General features: G+C 39.0%; 1 long non-coding RNA gene across 1 annotated transcript; it reads left to right on the top strand.

Annotated features, from left to right (window-relative positions):
- Positions 1–19657: 19657 nt before the first annotated feature.
- On the top strand, positions 19658–21122 carry LOC134038023 (uncharacterized). The gene is made up of 3 exons (XR_009932631.1): positions 19658–19904; positions 19990–20153; positions 20990–21122. It is a non-coding gene; the product is annotated as an uncharacterized LOC134038023 (long non-coding RNA).
- The last annotated feature ends 2659 nt before the right edge of the window (positions 21123–23781 follow it).

Here is a 23781-nt window from a genome sequence, read left to right as displayed (position 1 = left end):
CTAGGTGTCATGAGATTACACTGCAGAATGTTTATCTGAGTTTATATTAGTCTTGTGTGTTAGGGGTGGGTGTATGATCATTAACTTAAATGATTATTGATTTTAGGGAAATATGGCTGATCGAACCCAAGAGCTGCTGGGGTACATTGTCAATCAATTTGAAAGAATGTGCCAACAATTTGAAACACGTCATGCTCAAGTGGATTTGGATTTCGTTTACTGGCGCACTCAAGAATTGTTATTTATTCTCGCAACATGTACTGTAAATGGTGTGCTTCGTGACATGGACGAAATATTCAGAATCAGAATGGGATTTATTCGCCATGAAAGTTTGCACAGACAAGGAATTTGCTTTGGCAGGAAGGTGCATACAATAAACATATAGGGACCTAAAATTTAAATATGTGGACTATCTATACTAAGGGTACATAAACTAGCAGTACTAAGTGGGATTAGAATTAAATAAAATATACAATAAAATAAAATATAAGTTGCCGTAAATTACAATATAAAAATACAAAAATACAAATATTACAAAAAATACAAATGTACAAGATACAATTTTGTAATGCAGTGCAAAAAGCAGTGTGTTTTAAGCAGGAAGTCATTAGAGTCAGTGTGGTCCCTTGGCCTTGTTAAAGAGGCCAACAGCGGAAGGGAAGAAACTGTTTTTGTGGCGTGAGGTATTGGTCCTGATGGACCGCAGCCTTCTGCCGGAGGGGAGTGACTGAAACAGGGAGTGTCCAGGGTGGGAGGAGTCGGCCACAATCTTCCTCGCTCGCCTCAGGGTCCTCGAGGTGTGCAGGTGCTCGAGGGTAGGCAGATTGCAGCCAATCACCTTCTCAGCAGTGCGGATGATACGCTGCAGCCTGCTCTTGTCCTTGGCAGTGGCAGCAGCGTACCAGACGGTGATGGAGGAGGTGAGGATGGACTCGATGATGGCTGAGTAGAAGTGCACCATCATTGTCTTTGGCAGGTTGAACTTCTTCAGCTGCCAAAGGAAGTACATCCTCTGTTGTGCTTTTTTTGGAGATATTGGAGACCATTCAAAGGGTACTATACTCTGTTGTGCTTTTTTTGGAGATATTGGAGACCATTCAAAGGGTACTATACTTGTTGGAAGCACTGAGACTAGCGACCATGCAGCTAGCTCCCCTACTGCAGGTGACTGAACAACTAATGATTTAACTGAATATGCCATACACTGACCATTCAGATTTCTGTCTGATGGAAAGTACACCAGTGTATTCACATGCATTGTGTAACTGTAGTATAGCTATATAAATCGGCAATGATTCTGTGTTCTAGGAGCAACCAAGGCAACCATGACGCCATCAGCCAAAAAGAGCCACAGAACCTGGACTTCCAGTTCCTTCTCTCCTGCCACAGGATTAATTGACAATAATTGACTTCTTATTTTACCTCAAATACTGTTTCAGTCATATTCTTTATATAAAACACTCCGAAGTTTATTGTTGTGTATTGTGTGTAATTGTTGAAATATTCACAAATGAATTGAGTCAATTTTAAGATAAGTCTGAAACATAACATTTGGAAAACTTGACATAAGCACTGTATGGAGGCTAAGACCAATAACATCTAAATAAAAAATAGTTTTAGCGCTGCAAACCAATGAAATCGGCAGCGGGAGAAATCCGATGTCAAAAGGTGCATTTGACTTCATGCGGCGGCGCCGACAGCCGCCTGCAGCCGGCTGCCTTGAAGCTGAGAATGCCATTGGCTGCTTCAAGTCAGCCGGGCTGCAGGCAACTGCCGGCGCTGCATAAAGTCGAACTCACCTAAAAGCAGCAGGTAGGCTACGTAACTATGGAACGCCAACTGTACCAAAACGTCTGAATTCTCGTTCGTGTACAGACGTGACATTTTATCAAAAACGTCACGTTTGGACCATCTATGCTTCCATGCTATTGGTTGGGACCAACATAGCCACCCCCCATTTTGACCTAGTGTCTGCGCTAGGCTGTACGTAGTTCTACTGTGATCATGTGGGCTCTTACGTAGCTATCATTTAGTATTTGGGACAGTCCATTTGTGTGGGGAAGAAAAATTGTGCGGTTTATCCTGTATCACACTTCAGTCCAGTAGGTGGCGATGATGCACCTATACCTTGTTTGCTAACCACCATTAAAAGAACCAAAGAAGAAGACGAACACTTTGTGTGTGATTTTGAATTCTGGTGGAGGCAAATAGCAGAAAATGAGACCACAAACTTTCGGAACTTTTGAAGCATGTACCCGACATTTGTCTTCAGATGACCAGGATTCTATACAGACTGTTCTAACCAGGTAAGCTATCAATTAGCAACGTTAAGCCAAGTTACTTGTTTTGTATAGTTGTTTGGCTAGTCCTGTCCTCCTGGGCTCCTGACTTCTCATCAACACATAGCTAGCTAGTGCTAACTAACTCTTAAATAATTAAGCAATAAGGTACGAGAGGCAGTACATTATCGTCAATTGTGAGAATGCTGTTAAGCATTCTCACTATTGTTTTCCTGTTTCTCTTTATTATTATTATTGTGAGAATGCTGTTAAGCATTCTCACTATTGTTTTCCTGTTTCTCTTTATTGTGAGAATGCTGTTAAGCATTCTCACTATTGTTTTCCTGTTTCTCTTTATTGTGAGAATGCTGTTAAGCATTCTCACTATTGCTTTTCAACTTCTCAGTTCTTCCGCCGTTTTTTGGCCTTTAACTCGTTCTGCATACTTTAACCGATTCCTACAACTTTTGTATCAAAACGTTCAGCTCCTTCAGGAGATGATGGCTATGACTTTTGGTATTTCTCACTTTTATACTTTTTAAGACATTAAGGTTTTTGTGCAAATTATTCTCCCATTAAAAGTAATGGTAAATCCTTTCAAATCATTAAACAGCTTCCTCCTCTTTCAAACGTAACTACTTCAGCTTACTTTCAGCTAGAGACACCATTCAACCTTTAAAATGTTCACAAGACATTCAGCTATTCCCGAATGATTCAGCTTTTTCAAATGTTCAGACAATTTTGAATTATGACAGTTCGAAATACATTAAAATGTTTGCTCCTTCTTGATTTTTATGAATGAGCACTCTGCTGGCTGCTCTTTTTCTGATATTCAACTAAATTGTCAAACAAATTCCTCTAACGTTCATATAGTTTAACTTACAGAAACAAGTTATACCTTAAAATGTAGGAAAAATTGTCCTCTTTCAGCCAATGTAACTACTAAAGAGCTCACATTTACAGATTTTCAGCTATGAGCCTTGAAGCGAGAGCAGCCTTTCAAATTCTCTCACTAACTTCAATGGAGAGGTGAGTAAAATCAGTCAGAGAAAGCAAGAAGGAACAAGATTTTGAAACTGCCGATAGAGTCGTATTTCTGACCGCACAGACATATAAAGGACATCTCTGGTTTCGTCAGAGTCTTGGGTCTCGGAAAATATCCTTATATTTTGGATTGGACGTATAGTTTTGCGTCTAGGTCAACTTGTTTGAGGTGTGGATGCTAGGTAAATGTTCGTTTTTCTCTCTGCCTAGCTCGTTAGCTATCACAGCTGCGCCATCACCGTGGCAACCAAACAAACAAGCACCAGGAAAGCAAAAGGAACACGTTTTTGAAACTGCAGGTAGAGTCGTATTTCTGACTGCACAGACATATAAAGAATATCTCTGGTTTCGGCAGAGTCTTGGGTCTCGGAAAATATCCTTATATTTTGGATTGGACGTACAGTTTTGCGTCTAGGTTATCTTGTTTGAGGTGTGGATTCTAGCTACATTTCTCTTATTCTCTGCCCTCAGCGCGTTAGCAATCATAGCTGCACCATCACCGTAACGACAGACACGCACCACTCAGTCTCTCACACAGGTGATTGGTACGTTTACTTGACCATGAGAAACACGATTACTAGCAATTGTCGGTTTATGCCAATAATACGATTACTCCGTTTACATGTGTAATTAGTTATGCGATTACTCAATAAACACGTCTACATGATTCTTTTTTATTAATCGTTGTATGCTCCACGGACAAAACTTGCACCATCATCCTTCTGCAACAAAGTGTCGCCATGTCTTCCTGTATCGGCCCTACTGCTGTATGTTTCATTCCATCAACACATTGAATCCAACTAAGAAAGCCGAGTAAACGCATAGGCTACATCTGCTACTGCTAATACTATCCCAACTATAATTTAATCTGTTAAAACGATAATATTCTTGTTACGGCTAGCTACCCTACTTCTTCTTCTGTTTAACAGTTCAGCTTTTCCCACATTGTAGGCTATTTTAGCTCTTAGCTTTGTTAAGATGATGCAGTTCAGCTTCCACACTGCCTCTTTTGTGTGACTCACACATTTTTGAAATTCATTTCAGCTTGCGGGTATGTTCTCATTTCTCACTTTTATACTTTTTAAAATATTAAGGTTTTTGTGCAAATTATTCTCCCTTTAAAAGTAATGGTAAATCCTTTCAAATCATTGTTGGAATGCTGCTCCAGCCCCTTTCAAAAATACCTTTCGGTTGCTTTGAAGCTTCAGCTTATAACTTTCTACTAAATTTTCACATATTCAGCTTTTTTAGCATGGTCAGCTATCCCCATTCAGGTTTTCAGCATTCTCACTGCTGTTTCGCAGGAACAGCCTTTTCTAGTTGTGAGAATGCTGTTAAGCATTCTCACTATTGCTTTTCAACTTCTCAGTTCTTCCGCCGTTTTTTGGCCTTTAACTCGTTCTGCATACTTTAACCGATTCCTACAACTTTTGTATCAAAACGTTCAGCTCCTTCAGGAGATGATGGCTATGACTTTTGGTATTTCTCACTTTTATACTTTTTAAGACATTAAGGTTTTTGTGCAAATTATTCTCCCATTAAAAGTAATGGTAAATCCTTTCAAATCATTAAAAAGCTTCCTCCTCTTTCAAACGTAACTACTTCAGCTTACTTTCAGCTAGAGACACCATTCAACCTTTAAAATGTTCACAAGACATTCAGCTATTCCCAAATGATTCATCTTTTTCAAATGTTCAGCCAATTTTGAATTATGACAGTTTGAAATACATTAAAATGTTTGCTCCTTCTTGATTTTTATGAATGAGCAGCAAGCAGAGGCTTGCTGCTCTTTTTCTGATATTCAACTAATTTGTCAAACAAATTCCTCTAACGTTCATATAGTTTAACTTACAGAAACAAGTTATACCTTAAAATGTAGGAAAAATTGTCCTCTTTCAGCCAATGTAACTACTAAAGAGCTCACATTTACAGATTTTCAGCTATGAGCCTTGAAGCGAGAGCAGCCTTTCAAATTCTCTCACTAACTTCAATGGAGAGGTGAGTAAAATCAGTCAGAGAAAGCAAGAAGGAACAAGATTTCGAAACTGCCGATAGAGTCGTATTTCTGACCGCACAGACATATAAAGGACATCTCTGGTTTCGGCAGAGTCTTGGGTCTCGGAAAATATCCTTATATTTTGGATTGGACGTATAGTTTTGCGTCTAGGTCAACTTGTTTGAGGTGTGGATGCTAGGTAAATGTTCGTTTTTCTCTCTGCCTAGCTCGTTAGCTATCACAGCTGCGCCATCACCGTGGCAACCAAACAAACAAGCACCAGGAAAGCAAAAGGAACACGTTTTTGAAACTGCAGGTAGAGTCGTATTTCTGACTGCACAGACATATAAAGAATATCTCTGGTTTCGGCAGAGTCTTGGGTCTCGGAAAATATCCTTATATTTTGGATTGGACGTACAGTTTTGCGTCTAGGTTATCTTGTTTGAGGTGTGGATTCGAGCTACATTTCTCTTATTCTTTGCCCTCAGCGCGTTAGCAATCATAGCTGCTCCATCGCCGTGGCAACCAAACAAACACGCACCAGGAAAGCAGAAGGAACACGTTTTTGAAACTGCAGGTAGAGTCGTATTTCTGACTACACATACATATAAAGAATATCTCTGGTTTCGGCAGAGTCTTGGGTCTCGGAAAATATCATTAGATTTTGGATTGGACGTACAGTTTTGCGTCTAGGTTATCTTGTTTGAGGTGTGGATTCTAGCTACATTTCTCTTATTCTGTGCCCTCACCGTTAGCAATCATAGCTGCACCATCACCGTAACGACAGACACGCACCACTCAGTCTCTCACACAGGTGATTGGTACATTTACTTGACCATGAGAAACACGATTACTAGCAATTGTCGGTTTATACCAATAATACGATTACTCCGTTTACATGTGTAATTAGTTATGCGATTACTCAATAAACGCGTCTACATGATTCTTTTTTATTAATCGTTGTATGCTCCACGGACAAAACTTGCACCATCATCCTTCTGCAACAAAGTGTCGCCGTGTCTTCCTGTATCGGCCCTACTGCTGTATGTTTCATTCCATCAACACATTGAATCCTACTAAGAAAGCCGAGTAAACGCACTCAACGGTAGGCTACATCTGCTACTGCTATTACTATCCCAACTATAATTTAATCTGTTAAAACGATAATATTCTTGTTACGACTAGCTAGCCTACTTCTTCTTCTGTTTAACAGTTCAGCTTTCAGCTTCTCCCACATTGTAGGCTATTTTAGCTCTTAGCTTTGTTAAGATGATGCAGTTCAGCTTCCACACTGCCTCTTTTGTGTGACTCACACATTTTTGAAATTCATTTCAGCTTGCGGGTATTTTCTCATTTCTCACTTTTATACTTTTTAAAATATTAAGGTTTTTGTTCAAATTATTCTCCCTTTAAAAGTAATGGTAAATCCTTTCGAATCATTGTTGGAATGCTGCTCCAGTCCCTTTCAAAAATACCTTTCGGTTGCTTTGAAGCTTCAGCTTATAACTTTCTACTAAATTTTCACTATTTTCAGCTTTTTTAGCATGGTCAGCTATCCCCATTCAGGTTTTCAGCATTCTCACTGCTGTTTCGCAGGAACAGCCGTTTCTAGTTATATCAACTTCTTAGTTCTTCCGCCGTTTTTTGGCCTTTAACTCGTTCTGCATACTTTAACCGATTCCTACAACTTTTGTATCAAAACGTTCAGCTCCTTCAGGAGATGATGGCTATGACTTTTGGTATTTCTCACTTTTATACTTTTTAAGACATTAAGGTTTTTGTGCAAATTATTCTCCCATTAAAAGTAATGGTAAATCCTTTCAAATCATTAAAAAGCTTCCTCCTCTTTCAAACGTAACTACTTCAGCTTACTTTCAGCTAGAGACACCATTCAACCTTTAAAATGTTCACAAGACATTCAGCTATTCCCAAATGATTCAGCTTTTTCAAATGTTCAGCCAATTTTGAATTATGACAGTTTGAAATACATTAAAATGTTTGCTCCTTCTTGATTTTTATGAATGAGCAGCAAGCAGAGTGGCACACTCTGCTGGCTGCTCTTTTTCTGATATTCAACTAAATTGTCAAACAAATTCCTCTAACGTTCATATAGTTTAACTTACAGAAACAAGTTATACCTTAAAATGTAGGAAAAAGTGTCCTCTTTCAGCCAATGTAACTACTAAAGAGCTCACATTTACAGATTTTCAGCTATGAGCCTTGAAGCGAGAGCAGCCTTTCAAATTCTCTCACTAACTTCAATGGAGAGGTGAGTAAAATCAGTCAGAGAAAGCAAGAAGGAACAAGATTTTGAAACTGCCGATAGAGTCGTATTTCTGACCGCACAGACATATAAAGGACATCTCTGGTTTCGGCAGAGTCTTGGGTCTCGGAAAATATCCTTATATTTTGGATTGGACGTATAGTTTTGCGTCTAGGTCAACTTGTTTGAGGTGTGGATGCTAGGTAAATGTTCGTTTTTCTCTCTGCCTAGCTCGTTAGCTATCACAGCTGCGCCATCACCGTGGCAACCAAACAAACAAGCACCAGGAAAGCAAAAGGAACACGTTTTTGAAACTGCAGGTAGAGTCGTATTTCTGACTGCACAGACATATAAAGAATATCTCTGGTTTCGGCAGAGTCTTGGGTCTCGGAAAATATCCTTATATTTTGGATTGGACGTACAGTTTTGCGTCTAGGTTATCTTGTTTGAGGTGTGGATTCTAGCTACATTTCTCTTATTCTCTGCCCTCAGCGCGTTAGCAATCATAGCTGCACCATCACCGTAACGACAGACACGCAACACTCAGTCTCTCACACAGGTGATTGGTACGTTTACTTGACCATGAGAAACACGATTACTAGCAATTGTCGGTTTATGCCAATAATACGATTACTCTGTTTACATGTGTAATTGTGAGAATGCTCAACAGCATTCTCACTATTGTTTTTCAACTTCTTAGTTCTTCCGCCGTTTTTTGGCCTTTAACTCGTTCTGCATACTTTAACCGATTCCTACAACTTTTGTATCAAAACGTTCAGCTCATTCAGGAGATGATGGCTATGACTTTTGGTATTTCTCACTTTCATACTTTTTAAGACATTAAGGTTTTTGTGCAAATTATTCTCCCATTAAAAGTAATGGTAAATCCTTTCAAATCATTAAAAAGCTTCCTCCTCTTTCAAACGTAACTACTTCAGCTTACTTTCAGCTAGAGACACCATTCAACCTTTAAAATGTTCACAAGACATTCAGCTATTCCCAAATGATTCAGCTTTTTCAAATGTTCAGCCAATTTTGAATTATGACAGTTTGAAATACATTAAAATGTTTGCTCCTTCTTGATTTTTATGAATGAGCAGCAAGCAGAGTGGCACACTCTGCTGGCTGCTCTTTTTCTGATATTCAACTAAATTGTCAAACAAATTCCTCTAACGTTCATATAGTTTAACTTACAGAAACAAGTTATACCTTAAAATGTAGGAAAGATTGTCCTCTTTCAGCCAATGTAACTACTAAAGAGCTCACATTTACAGATTTTCAGCTATGAGCCTTGAAGCGAGAGCAGCCTTTCAAATTCTCTCACTAACTTCAATGGAGAGGTGAGTAAAATCAGTCAGAGAAAGCAAGAAGGAACAAGATTTTGAAACTGCCGATAGAGTCGTATTTCTGACCGCACAGACATATAAAGGACATCTCTGGTTTCGGCAGAGTCTTGGGTCTCGGAAAATATCCTTATATTTTGGATTGGACTTATAGTTTTGCGTCTAGGTCAACTTGTTTGAGGTGTGGATGCTAGGTAAATGTTCGTTTTTCTCTCTGCCTAGCTCGTTAGCTATCACAGCTGCGCCATCACCGTGGCAACCAAACAAACAAGCACCAGGAAAGCAAAAGGAACACGTTTTTGAAACTGCAGGTAGAGTCGTATTTCTGACTGCACAGACATATAAAGAATATCTCTGGTTTCGGCAGAGTCTTGGGTCTCGGAAAATATCCTTATATTTTGGATTGGACGTACAGTTTTGCGTCTAGGTTATCTTGTTTGAGGTGTGGATTCTAGCTACATTTCTCTTATTCTCTGCCCTCAGCGCGTTAGCAATCATAGCTGCACCATCACCGTAACGACAGACACGCAACACTCAGTCTCTCACACAGGTGATTGGTACGTTTACTTGACCATGAGAAACACGATTACTAGCAATTGTCGGTTTATGCCAATAATACGATTACTCTGTTTACATGTGTAATTGTGAGAATGCTCAACAGCATTCTCACTATTGTTTTTCAACTTCTTAGTTCTTCCGCCGTTTTTTGGCCTTTAACTCGTTCTGCATACTTTAACCGATTCCTACAACTTTTGTATCAAAACGTTCAGCTCATTCAGGAGATGATGGCTATGACTTTTGGTATTTCTCACTTTCATACTTTTTAAGACATTAAGGTTTTTGTGCAAATTATTCTCCCATTAAAAGTAATGGTAAATCCTTTCAAATCATTAAAAAGCTTCCTCCTCTTTCAAACGTAACTACTTCAGCTTACTTTCAGCTAGAGACACCATTCAACCTTTAAAATGTTCACAAGACATTCAGCTATTCCCAAATGATTCAGCTTTTTCAAATGTTCAGCCAATTTTGAATTATGACAGTTTGAAATACATTAAAATGTTTGCTCCTTCTTGATTTTTATGAATGAGCAGCAAGCAGAGTGGCACACTCTGCTGGCTGCTCTTTTTCTGATATTCAACTAAATTGTCAAACAAATTCCTCTAACGTTCATATAGTTTAACTTACAGAAACAAGTTATACCTTAAAATGTAGGAAAGATTGTCCTCTTTCAGCCAATGTAACTACTAAAGAGCTCACATTTACAGATTTTCAGCTATGAGCCTTGAAGCGAGAGCAGCCTTTCAAATTCTCTCACTAACTTCAATGGAGAGGTGAGTAAAATCAGTCAGAGAAAGCAAGAAGGAACAAGATTTTGAAACTGCCGATAGAGTCGTATTTCTGACCGCACAGACATATAAAGGACATCTCTGGTTTCGGCAGAGTCTTGGGTCTCGGAAAATATCCGTATATTTTGGATTGGACTTATAGTTTTGCGTCTAGGTCAACTTGTTTGAGGTGTGGATGCTAGGTAAATGTTCGTTTTTCTCTCTGCCTAGCTCGTTAGCTATCACAGCTGCGCCATCACCGTGGCAACCAAACAAACAAGCACCAGGAAAGCAAAAGGAACACGTTTTTGAAACTGCAGGTAGAGTCGTATTTCTGACTGCACAGACATATAAAGAATATCTCTGGTTTCGGCAGAGTCTTGGGTCTCGGAAAATATCCTTATATTTTGGATTGGACGTACAGTTTTGCGTCTAGGTTATCTTGTTTGAGGTGTGGATTCTAGCTACATTTCTCTTATTCTCTGCCCTCAGCGCGTTAGCAATCATAGCTGCACCATCACCGTAACGACAGACACGCAACACTCAGTCTCTCACACAGGTGATTGGTACGTTTACTTGACCATGAGAAACACGATTACTAGCAATTGTCGGTTTATGCCAATAATACGATTACTCTGTTTACATGTGTAATTGTGAGAATGCTCAACAGCATTCTCACTATTGTTTTTCAACTTCTTAGTTCTTCCGCCGTTTTTTGGCCTTTAACTCGTTCTGCATACTTTAACCGATTCCTACAACTTTTGTATCAAAACGTTCAGCTCATTCAGGAGATGATGGCTATGACTTTTGGTATTTCTCACTTTCATACTTTTTAAGACATTAAGGTTTTTGTGCAAATTATTCTCCCATTAAAAGTAATGGTAAATCCTTTCAAATCATTAAAAAGCTTCCTCCTCTTTCAAACGTAACTACTTCAGCTTACTTTCAGCTAGAGACACCATTCAACCTTTAAAATGTTCACAAGACATTCAGCTATTCCCAAATGATTCAGCTTTTTCAAATGTTCAGCCAATTTTGAATTATGACAGTTTGAAATACATTAAAATGTTTGCTCCTTCTTGATTTTTATGAATGAGCAGCAAGCAGAGTGGCACACTCTGCTGGCTGCTCTTTTTCTGATATTCAACTAAATTGTCAAACAAATTCCTCTAACGTTCATATAGTTTAACTTACAGAAACAAGTTATACCTTAAAATGTAGGAAAGATTGTCCTCTTTCAGCCAATGTAACTACTAAAGAGCTCACATTTACAGATTTTCAGCTATGAGCCTTGAAGCGAGAGCAGCCTTTCAAATTCTCTCACTAACTTCAATGGAGAGGTGAGTAAAATCAGTCAGAGAAAGCAAGAAGGAACAAGATTTTGAAACTGCCGATAGAGTCGTATTTCTGACCGCACAGACATATAAAGGACATCTCTGGTTTCGGCAGAGTCTTGGGTCTCGGAAAATATCCGTATATTTTGGATTGGACTTATAGTTTTGCGTCTAGGTCAACTTGTTTGAGGTGTGGATGCTAGGTAAATGTTCGTTTTTCTCTCTGCCTAGCTCGTTAGCTATCACAGCTGCGCCATCACCGTGGCAACCAAACAAACAAGCACCAGGAAAGCAAAAGGAACACGTTTTTGAAACTGCAGGTAGAGTCGTATTTCTGACTGCACAGACATATAAAGAATATCTCTGGTTTCGGCAGAGTCTTGGGTCTCGGAAAATATCCTTATATTTTGGATTGGACGTACAGTTTTGCGTCTAGGTTATCTTGTTTGAGGTGTGGATTCTAGCTACATTTCTCTTATTCTCTGCCCTCACCGCATTAGCAATCATAGCTGCACCATCACCGTAACGACAGACACGCACCACTCAGTCTCTCACACAGGTGATTGGTACATTTACTTGACCATGAGAAACACGATTACTAGCAATTGTCGGTTTATACCAATAATACGATTACTCCGTTTACATGTGTAATTAGTTATGCGATTACTCAATAAACGCGTCTTCTTTTTTATTAATCGTTGTATGCTCCACGGCCAAAACTTGCACCATCATCCTTCTGCAACAAAGTGTCGCCGTGTCTTCCTGTATCGGCCCTACTGCTGTATGTTTCATTCCATCAACACATTGAATCCTACTAAGAAAGCCGAGTAAACGCACTCAATGGTAGGCTACATCTGCTACTGCTATTACTATCCCAACTATAATTTAATCTGTTAAAACGATAATATTCTTGTTACGACTAGCTAGCCTACTTCTTCTTCTGTTTAACAGTTCAGCATTCAGCTTCTCCCACATTGTAGGCTATTTTAGCTCTTAACTTTGTTAATATGATGCAGTTCAGCTTCCACACTGCCTCTTTTGTGTGACTCACACATTTTTGAAATTCATTTCAGCTTGCGGGTATTTTCTCATTTCTCACTTTTATACTTTTTAAAATATTAAGGTTTTTGTGCAAATTATTCTCCCTTTAAAAGTAATGGTAAATCCTTTCAAATCATTGTTGGAATGCTGCTCCAGCCCCTTTCAAAATACCTTTCGGTTGCTTTGAAGCTTCAGCTTATAACTTTCTACTAAATTTTCACTATTTTCAGCTTTTTTAGCATGGTCAGCTATCCCCATTCAGGTTTTCAGCATTCTCACCGCTGTTTCGCAGGAACAGCCGTTTCTAGTTAGTTATGCGATTACTCAATAAACACGTCTACATGATTCTTTTTTATTAATCGTTGTATGCTCCACGGACAAAACTTGCACCATCATCCTTCTGCAACAAAGTGTCCCCGTGTCTTCCTGTATCGGCTCTACTGCTGTATGTTTCATTCCATCAACACATTGAATCCAACTAAGAAAGCCGAGTAAACGCATAGGCTACATCTGCTACTGCTAATACTATCCCAACTATAATTTAATCTGTTAAAACGATAATATTCTTGTTACGACTAGCTAGCCTACTTCTTCTTCTGTTTAACAGTTCAGCTTTCAGCTTCTCCCACATTGTAGGCTATTTTAGCTCTTAGCTTTGTTAAGATGATGCAGTTCAGCTTCCACACTGCCTCTTTTGTGTCACTCACACATTTTTGAAATTCATTTCAGCTTGCGGGTATTTTCTCATTTCTCACTTTTATACTTTTTAAAATATAAAGGTTTTTGTGCAAATTATTCTCCCTTTAAAAGTAATGGTAAATCCTTTCAAATCATTGTTGGAATGCTGCTCCAGCCCCTTTCAAAAATACCTTTCGGTTGCTTTGAAGCTTCAGCTTATAACTTTCTACTAAATTTTCACTATTTTCAGCTTTTTTAGCATGGTCAGCTATCCCCATTCAGGTTTTCAGCATTCTCACTGCTGTTTCGCAGGAACAGCCTTTTCTAGTTGTGAGAATGCTGTTAAGCATTCTCACTATTGCTTTTCAACTTCTCAGTTCTTCCGCCGTTTTTTGGCCTTTAACTCGTTCTGCATACTTTAACCGATTCCTACAACTTTTGTATCAAAACGTTCAGCTCCTTCAGGAGATGATGGCTATGACTTTTGGTATTTCTCACTTTTATACTTTTTAAGACATTAAGGTTTTTGTGCAAATTATTCTCCCATTAAAAGTAATGGTAAATCCTTTCAAATCATTAAAAAGCTTCCTCCTCTTTCAAACGTAACTACTTCAGCTTACTTTCAGCTAGAGACACCATTCAACCTTTAAAATGTTCACAAGACATTCAGCTATTCCCAAATGATCATGATCATCTTTTTCTGATATTCAACTAATTTGTCAAACAAATTCCTCTAACGTTCATATAGTTTAACTTACAGAAACAAGTTATACCTTAAAATGTAGGAAAAATTGTCCTCTTTCAGTCAATGTAGCTACTAAAGAGCTCACATTTACAGATTTTCAGCTATGAGCCTTGAAGCGAGAGCAGCCTTTCAAATTCTCTCACTAACTTCAATGGAGAGGTGAGTAAAATCAGTCAGAGAAAGCAAGAAGGAACAAGATTTTGAAACTGCCGATAGAGTCGTATTTCTGACCGCACAGACATATAAAGGACATCTCTGGTTTCGGCAGAGTCTTGGGTCTCGGAAAATATCCTTATATTTTGGATTGGACGTATAGTTTTGCGTCTAGGTCAACTTGTTTGAGGTGTGGATGCTAGGTAAATGTTCGTTTTTCTCTCTGCCTAGCTCGTTAGCTATCACAGCTGCGCCATCACCGTGGCAACCAAACAAACAAACACCAGGAAAGCAAAAGGAACACGTTTTTGAAACTGCAGGTAGAGTCGTATTTCTGACTGCACAGACATATAAAGAATATCTCTGGTTTCGGCAGAGTCTTGGGTCTCGGAAAATATCCTTATATTTTGGATTGGACGTACAGTTTTGCGTCTAGGTTATCTTGTTTGAGGTGTGGATTCTAGCTACATTTCTCTTATTCTCTGCCCCCAGCGCGTTAGCAATCATAGCTGCACCATCACCGTAACGACAGACACGCACCACTCAGTCACTCACACAGGTGATTGGTACGTTTACTTGACCATGAGAAACACGATTACTAGCAATTGTCGGTTTATGCCAATAATACGATTACTCCGTTTACATGTGTAATTAGTTATGCGATTACTCAATAAACGCGTCTACATGATTCTTTTTTATTAATCGTATGCTCCACGGACAAAACTTGCACCATCATCCTTCTGCAACAAAGTGTCGCCGTGTCTTCCTGTATCGGCTCTACTGCTGTATGTTTCATTCCATCAACACATTGAATCCTACTAAGAAAGCCGAGTAAACGCACTCAATGGTAGGCTACATCTGCTACTGCTATTACTATCCCAACTATAATTTCAGCTGTTAAAACGATAATATTCTTGTTCCGACTAGCTAGCCTACTTCTTCTGTTTAACAGTTCAGCTTTCAGCTTCTCCCGCATTGTAGGCTATTTTAGCTCTTAGCTTTGTTAAGATGATGCAGATGATGCAGTTCAGCTTCCACACTGCCTCTTTTGTGTCACTCACACATTTTTGAAATTCATTTCAGCTTGCGGGTATTTTCTCATTTCTCACTTTTATACTTTTTAAAATATAAAGGTTTTTGTGCAAATTATTCTCCCTTTAAAAGTAATGGTAAATCCTTTCAAATCATTGTTGGAATGCTGCTCCAGCCCCTTTCAAAAATACCTTTCGGTTGCTTTGAAGCTTCTACTAAATTTTCACTATTTTCAGCTTTTTTAGCATGGTCAGCTATCCCCATTCAGGTTTTCAGCATTCTCACTGCTGTTTCGCAGGAACAGCCTTTTCTAGTTGGGTGTGCTCAAGCCTTCGGCGAGAGCACAACCTTTGTTCTCTCACATATATATTATTATTATTATTATTTTTATTTCTTTTTGCCCCCCTAAAACTCAGTCAATATTTGGCCTACATAGACAACGTAGGTGTCAAAAGTTTCGTCGTGGTAGCGATTGAGTTGCTTGTATTGGAATTAACGTTCCGTTGCATGGTTTGGGCTTAAGTTAAGTTTTTGTGGCGAAAAGTAAAGCTAACGGTGGCTAATTTGCTAGCCACAGTCACTGACGTTACTAACGTCACTAACGTCACGAAAACACGCGTGACTACCTTTGGCAGAACATTCGTTTCGCATCTGTTAACTTGGGGGATAGCTAGGCTAACTATAGCTTTACTGCAAGGCAGCTGCAGAAACGCCACAAGCAAAGAGGCCAGGGTGATAACTATTTACTCATTTTACTTTGTGATATGACACACAATTGTGATGTGTAATGTACAGTATAAGCTGATATTATTAAGGAAGTACATCTACTTTCGGAAACAGTAGTCTACTATTTCACTGAAGTATTAGCATCATGACATTAGCCTGTGTTGCCCGGGCAACACATACTACAGTGGTCTATGATGTAGCGTTATCTGTTTTCAATCGTTAAAATAAACATTCCTCACATATACATTTTCGTTGTAGGATTTATTATGACATTAGATTACAAGTAAACGATTTGTGAGTGAAATTATCATTACCTGTGGTTTCAATCCAGTGTATCACTGCAACGCTGTAGCCTATGCGAGACACTACAAAAACATCTACACAGCTGTAGGAAGTCAAACGGCGACAGAACATGTTCGGCACTCCCCTTACTTAAATCAAAAGTCTATCTAACTACTAACCTGAACTTCATTGCCACAGCCTAAACTTTGTCAATCTGTTCATGAAAATAATTAATTTCAGCCTAAACCGTACAACGGAACGTTAAATCCAATTCAACCAACGCAATCGCTACCGAGACGAACACAGCAGTAGTCTAGTACTGTACCGTAGTAGTACAATTTACCGGGGCAGCTTCTCCACACAGGGCTATATCGCATTTTGCGTTGTTACTGACAATGATCGCTACCAGTGAGCTTTTTATGAATGAGCGATTTTCCACTAAGTAAATGTCAAGCTTATTTACGTTTTTGGGGGCATATTTTCAGTTAGCAGATGGTACTGTTTGAATCGCGATTCCATCTTCTACTGCCGGTAACGTCGTAGAATAATCTTCAAAGGGGGTTCTTTATTAATGAATGAATGCAATATGAGTAGGCTAAATGCCTGAAAATATCACGAGAAGGGAAAACTTAAAAGGACGTTTAAGTCATAGAGATTAGGTCCATTTTTACACCGGTCTGCCAAATTTATTCGTTTTGATTCAGCTATGAGGCTGCCTCTTGCAGGGGAAATGAGAAGACATCATATTTAATTCTACACTTCACTCGTATTTTCAGTTGTAAATGAGCAGCACAAAAAAATGCTTTTAAATCTATGTAATCTTTATAAATAATAAGTATGCATTTTAATATAAAATATACAGATATATCAGTTGTAAAAATGTAATTCAAAAACGGACCCCTGTGCAACCGAAGCAAGCAAGCACACCCTACAATTTCCCCAGAAATTGTACCCTCTCTAGTTATTTATTATTGTTTATTTTCGCCCCCCTAAGGATCAGTCAATATTTGGACTACATACACAACGGCGGTGTCAAAAGGTTCGTCTTGTTAGCGATTGCGTTGGTTGTATTTTTATTTACGTTCCGTTGCATGGTTTAAGTAGAAATTGCGTTTTTGTGGTGAAAAGTGAAGCTAACGGTGGCTAATTTGCTAGCCACAGTCACTGACGTTACTAACGTCACTACGTCACTAACGTCATGAAAACACGCGTGACTACCTGTAGCAGAACATTCGTTTCGCATCTGTTAACTTGGGGGATAGCTAGGCTAACTATAGCTTTACTGCAAGGCAGCTGCAGAAACGCCACAAGCAAAGAGGCCAGGGTGATAACTATTTACTCATTTTACTTTGTGATGTGAAACACTTATGAAATGTAATGTACAATAGCTGATATTATTAAGGAAGTAGGCCCACATCTACTTTCGGAAACGGTAGTCTACTATTTCACTGAAGCATTACCATGACATTAGCCTCTGTTGCCCGGGCAACACACCACAGTGGTCTATGATGCATCTGTTTTCAATCGTTAAAATAAATATTCCTCACAAATACATTTTCTTTGTAGGATTTACTATGACATTACATTACAAGTAAACGATTTGTTGGTGAAATTATCATTACCTGTGGTTTCAAACCAGTGTTGCTCATTGCAACGCTGTAGCCTACGCGAGACACACGACAAAAACATCTAACTTACACAGCTGTTTAGGAAGTCAAACGGCGACAGAACATGTTCGGCACTCCCCTTACTTAAATCAAAAGTCTATCTAACTACTAACCTGAACTTCATTGCCACAGCCTAAACGTTGTCAATCTGTTCATGAAAATAATTTATTTCAGCCTAAACCGTACAACGGAACGTTAAATCCAATTCAACCAACGCAATCGCTACCAAGACGAACACAGCAGTAGTCTACTAGTACTGTACCGTAGTAGTACAATTTACCGGGGCAGCTTCTCCACACAGGGCTATGTCGCATTTTGCGTTGTTACTGACAATGATCGCTACCAGTGAGCTTTTTATGAATGAGCGATTTTCCACTAAATAAATGTCAAGCTTATTTACGTTTTGGGGGGCATATTTTCAGTTAGCAGATGGGACTGTCTGAATCGCGATTCCATCTTCTACTGCCGGGTAACGTCGTAGAATAATCTTCAAAGGGGGTTCTTTATTAATGAATGAATGCAATGAGTAGGCTACATGCCTGAAAATATCACAAGAAGGGAAAAACTTAAAATGACGTTTAAGTCATAGAGATTAGGTCCATTTTTACACCGGTCTGCCAAATTTATTCGTTTTGATTCAACGATGAGGCTGCCTCTTGCAGAGGAAATGAGAAGACATCTATTTAATTCTACACTTCACTCGTATTTTCAGTTGTAAATGAGCAGCAAAAAAAAATGCTTTTAAATCTATTTAATCTTTATAAATAATAAGTATGCATTTTCATATAAAATATACAGAAATCAGTTGTAAAAATGTCATTCAAAAACGGACCCCTGTGCAACCGACGCAAGCAAGCACACCCTACAATTTCCCCAGAAATTGTACCCTCTCTAGTTGCTTTTATAATACGGTTACCAGCGAAATTATAAATAGTAAATAAATAGTAAGCTGTCTTTCAGCACAAAATAGTTATAGCCAACAAACGTTGTGTATCCATTTCAGTAGCCGAGAGAAAATAGTCCCGTACGTGTGGCTGTTGCTATGCAACGGACAAACAGCATTGTGAACTTCACATTTGTTAGCCTAGCTAGATCTCGCACCATCTCATTCATTCTCAATGCTCATTTTATAAAAGTTGCCTTTAAAATAACAATGACAATGGGACACTTTCAATAAAATAATATTGAATTTAAACATTAGGCCTAAACATTCTAAATCATTCAAATGTAGGCACTGGGTATAGGCTATACTATAGTTACGAGTTACTCGATAGAATAAGGCTGTTGTTAAGATTTGGTTATATTGATTTGGATAGTTAACTTCGTTTGGCAAACAGTGTTTCTTTCGTTGCGCAACATTTCAAAGACCTCAATTTCTTTTTTGTCTATAAGAGCATGACGCCCACCTGAATCATCCTCTTCGGCTAACCATTGATCAAAAGTCATCCCCCCCAAAAGATCGAAGTTAACATGAAACATGTTGTTGATGTGATTACTGTCAAGCTTGAAATGACAACTAATAACGGTCGCGTTATTTTGATAACGCACCAATATGGAACGCTCCTCAGCTTAATTGTAAACAGGTGTACAGTTACTTTTTGAGTGCGCACTAATATGGAACGCTTCCCTTTTAAGGTAAATGTAAAAAGGCGCACAGTACTTTATCGCTCAATAATGCACACCCCGGAACTCCCTCTCAACCAATCAGAATGCTTGATTTCATCCACCCGTATTATAATGAGCAATTTACGCCGCTAAACTAGACCTTAAGACTTTGAATATTGCTTTACTGAATGCGGTTATGTTACTGAAGCCAGCAATCTTAAACAGTTGTTTAACAAGCTTTGTTGTAGTTAGCCTACCACTTGTCATCACACTTGTAGTGCTAACTCTTTAATACATTTACATTTTTACATTTTAGTCATTTAGCAGGTTGATGAAATGCTTTTGCTCAGCGAGTTAATTCGGGAAGCCAACGATCAGCAACAACAACGTGGTAATGTACTCGTCATATTTAAACATGATCTGAAGAAGCAAGATTCAAAACACGATGCCTCTAACATTTTTCTCTTGAACTGCAGTTGCTCCTGGTTTCACCGTACCTCAAATGGGAGGACAGACTGGAGGAAGGCCGGTTTACCAAATCGCCCAAGAGCAGTTGCAGATGTTGTTGTCCTAACTTCTCTGCTAAACAGATTGCGGAGATCTTGGGTGTCTCAAGAAGAACAGTGAACCAACGGTTAAGGTATGTGTCAATTGAAGGACTAGTTCAGGAGAGATCTAAATAATGTCACCCCTTTCTCACTGAGCCATACACAATTTTGTTTTTCTTTACAAACCACATGAAACACTGCAGAATTACCCTTTCTATACATTTCATAAAGAAATTGATATACTGTGATAGCTAGAACTCTTTCATATCCCATATCTTTGGAGAAAAAAACTGTCATGCGCATGTACCACATAGCTGCCTTGTCACTGTTCCTTAAACACATTGTTTTTAGTGATGGGTCGTTCACGAACGATCCGGCTCTAAGAGCCGGCTCTTGAAGGTGAACGTCGGGAGCTGGCTCGCATATCTGAAGAGCCGACTCTATTTTTAATAGATTAATACAGCCTATAAAAACTAAATGATTATGAAATAATTAATTTTAATTGTATTTAAAATAATTGACTTATTCAAAGAACAACAAAAAAATACTTGTAGCCTTAAAGGCGCACACAATCATCCTCACATTCTGTTCCTGTCAATCCTGCATGAGGGAGGGCCGAGCCAGAGAGTAGTCAAAACTCGGAGGAGAGCCATGACAAATCAATGCATTTTTAAAGATATGTGCTTACGGTCGAGTATGATTTCATTTAATAATTTAATTCAAATTGTTTTCACACCTATCATAGTCAAATTCATAGTGCCGTTGGAGAGCCAAAAGAGCCGGCTCTTTTTAGTGAGCTGAGCCATACGAGCCGGCTCACGAAAAAGAGCCGGAATGCCCATCACTAATTGTTTTGTTCAGAGTTACTATTAGGGATGAATGTAAAAAATGTATCTAAGTTCTAATATGTATACATTGTCTTCCATAGACAGTACATACAATTTCTCTTTTAGAGGTCGCTACACAGACCAGATGATGCACTTGATCTGAAGGTGCTGCTATTCGGAGTATGTCCCACAGGCTTCGGAGGAGAACATATCGAGTGGCAGGGTCAAATTCGCTGTGGCTTCTTGATGGCAACCACAAGCTCATAAAGTAAGTGGCTTGTTTTACTGTGATCCGTTAATTTGCCCTAACTGTGTCCCTAGCAAATGACAAGCTGATGTTATGAGTTTTGAATTTAAAATAAGATTTTAAGCTTCACATGAATGCAATAGAGGTTAGGACTTTTCTTTCTGTTAAACGCCAAACATGTTGCACAGAAATGTTTACAAATCATTTTAGCTGCATTCAAGCCGTTCATATTTTTTTTGTTATTTATAAAATAAGATGTGCAAGTGAAATCTTTTATTTTCCCTTCCTTCATCTCTTAGGTGGAGTATTGTAATCCATGGAGGAATCGATGGGTTCAGCCGACTGGTGGTTTTCCTGAAGGCTTCTAACAACAACAGAAGTGACATTGTAATGGACCTGTTTTCGGAAGCAGTCGCCCAGTTTGGTGTCCCATCCAGAGTCAGATGTGACTAGGGAGGGGAAAACAACGCCATTTGTCTCTTCATGGATGTCTTCCGAGGATCAACCCGAGGGAGCACTCATAATCAATGCATTGAAAGACTGTGGGGCGATGTCTGGAGAGGCGTGACAAAAAAAACGCAAGGTCCTACGTAGTGTGGTCAGGTCTGTTGAGTTTATCATCGACAGGAAGTTCCCAGCCCTACAGGACAACCTACCACACACGATGCCTCAGGAAAGCTGGCAGGATTCTAAAAGACTGCTACCACCCATCTTTCAGTCTCTACCCCGCTGCTTTCTGAACAACAGTTTCCATCCAAGGGCCAGCAGGCTTCTGAATGAACATTTACATGGACATTTCTCACTAGCCACCTTACATTGATGCATTTCTCACTAGTCACTTTACTCACTTTCAGCTACTGGTTGCACTATCAGCAATATTACACTAACTGTACCCCACTTGTCTTAGGTTAGTATAGGTCATTATCTGTATTAGAGGTCTAATATATTGTATACTATTTTGTATATTTAGGAGGTTTATAATTTATTATTTTACTTTTAGCTTATCATAGATATAATGTAAGTACTTATGTTATGCCAGGTTGCTTTGCATTGTCTTGTCCCAAAAATGTCAGTGCCCAGTCTGACGTGTTCTGTGTACCTGACAATAAGACTTGAAACGGATGTCTACCACTCCTTGTTTACATATCTATATAGAAAATGAAGGAATCATTATTGCCAACAACGAAAGGCATCTTTGGGCTCTTCACTTCGTTTACCTGCCTCGTATAAAACGTGACCTGAGGACTGCCAGATACATGTCACCATATCATTTTTGTGCAAGGCTGTCTGACACAACAGTTGCAACATCACACTGGTATCCAAGGTATATTTGGAGCAGCCAGTTCCAGGGGGTGGCTGACCAGGGGGCGGCTGCACTTGCCTTTGACTGGCTACAAAGAGTTGTGGTTCCCCTAAACCAATTTCAACCAAGTGACGAGCAGTTGGAACACCTCAGGCAACACACAAATCCTTTGGGTGGAGATAGAGACAGTTTGGGAACCGATCAGGTCCTCAATGTCCTGTCTTAAATACAGTGCACACACAATTTAACTGTTGTAATCACATTGTGAATAGGCCTTAGAATGACTAAGCAGTCTCAATCACGTCAATGTAATAAAGATGAGCAGACCAAATACAATTTTGTGTGTTTAATGTTATTGCATTATGTAACTGAAAATAGGATACGTAGGACGGACAAACAATATTCAGCCCTCCCAACGGATCAGCAGGTCACATACATAACAAATTCTAAGATGAGTATCACGCCTTTGAAATCCACGCATTTAAACAGAACAAAACAAGTGTTCATGTAAAATAAAATTAATTTATGACTACATTTAGCCCTCCCCAAACTGATCTGCAGAACCTATTCTAACCTATTCCAAGCTACACCTTTTAAACTTGTCATAAGTCTGGCCCACAGGTAAGTATAGCACCAGCACGCACGTGTTTGCCTTTGGGAACCTGGCCAGTCCATCTTCTGGGTAGAGAAAGGCGAGCTCTGGCTGTACCGGAAATATGTAATATATACATGTTATAATCATAATAATAATTAAGCCTCTATAGTGCGTCGGCTAATTAATTCCTAGTTAAGTCAATATATTTTACTGTAGCCTTGTTTTGTGGTGTGTTCGGCCTCCGACAGTAAAAAAAAAAGCAGAGAACTGATGTTTAAATATACAGTGCATTATGTACACTGCATAATATACTAACCCCCTTGGGTTAGAATATTAAGGTAGGCCTACATAATCTAAATTGGCCAACTTTAGACATTTCATAAACAACGTGTTGAACTTTATGCATAAATACATGTGACTCTGTAGCCTACACATAAGCCTACAATTTGTTTTTCTAGTCAACAAGACAAGCATTTCATGGCAAACTATTCTGTGTCATTCTTTTTACGAAAATGATGCACCTCGACTGGGGAACAGGGATGAATGCAACCATAGCCTATAATGACTCTAAGCGCAGAGCATGCAAGGAGATGTGCTGCTCAGGCAATGCAACATAGCGGCATGGAGATTAAATCTGATCACATTTGTTACATAATGTATTTGTTCTTACAGCCGATATGGCCCAGTTTCCCAGACATGGATTAAGCCTAGGCATTTTGTGTTTATCCAGCATAACACAGGTCTCTAT

The sequence above is a fragment of the Osmerus eperlanus genome, chromosome 2 (assembly GCF_963692335.1).
Source record: "Osmerus eperlanus chromosome 2, fOsmEpe2.1, whole genome shotgun sequence".
NCBI classification, from domain to species: domain Eukaryota; kingdom Metazoa; phylum Chordata; class Actinopteri; order Osmeriformes; family Osmeridae; genus Osmerus; species Osmerus eperlanus.
The sequence above is the reverse complement of the archived record's forward strand: the minus strand, read 5'-3'. Positions and strand labels throughout refer to the sequence as shown.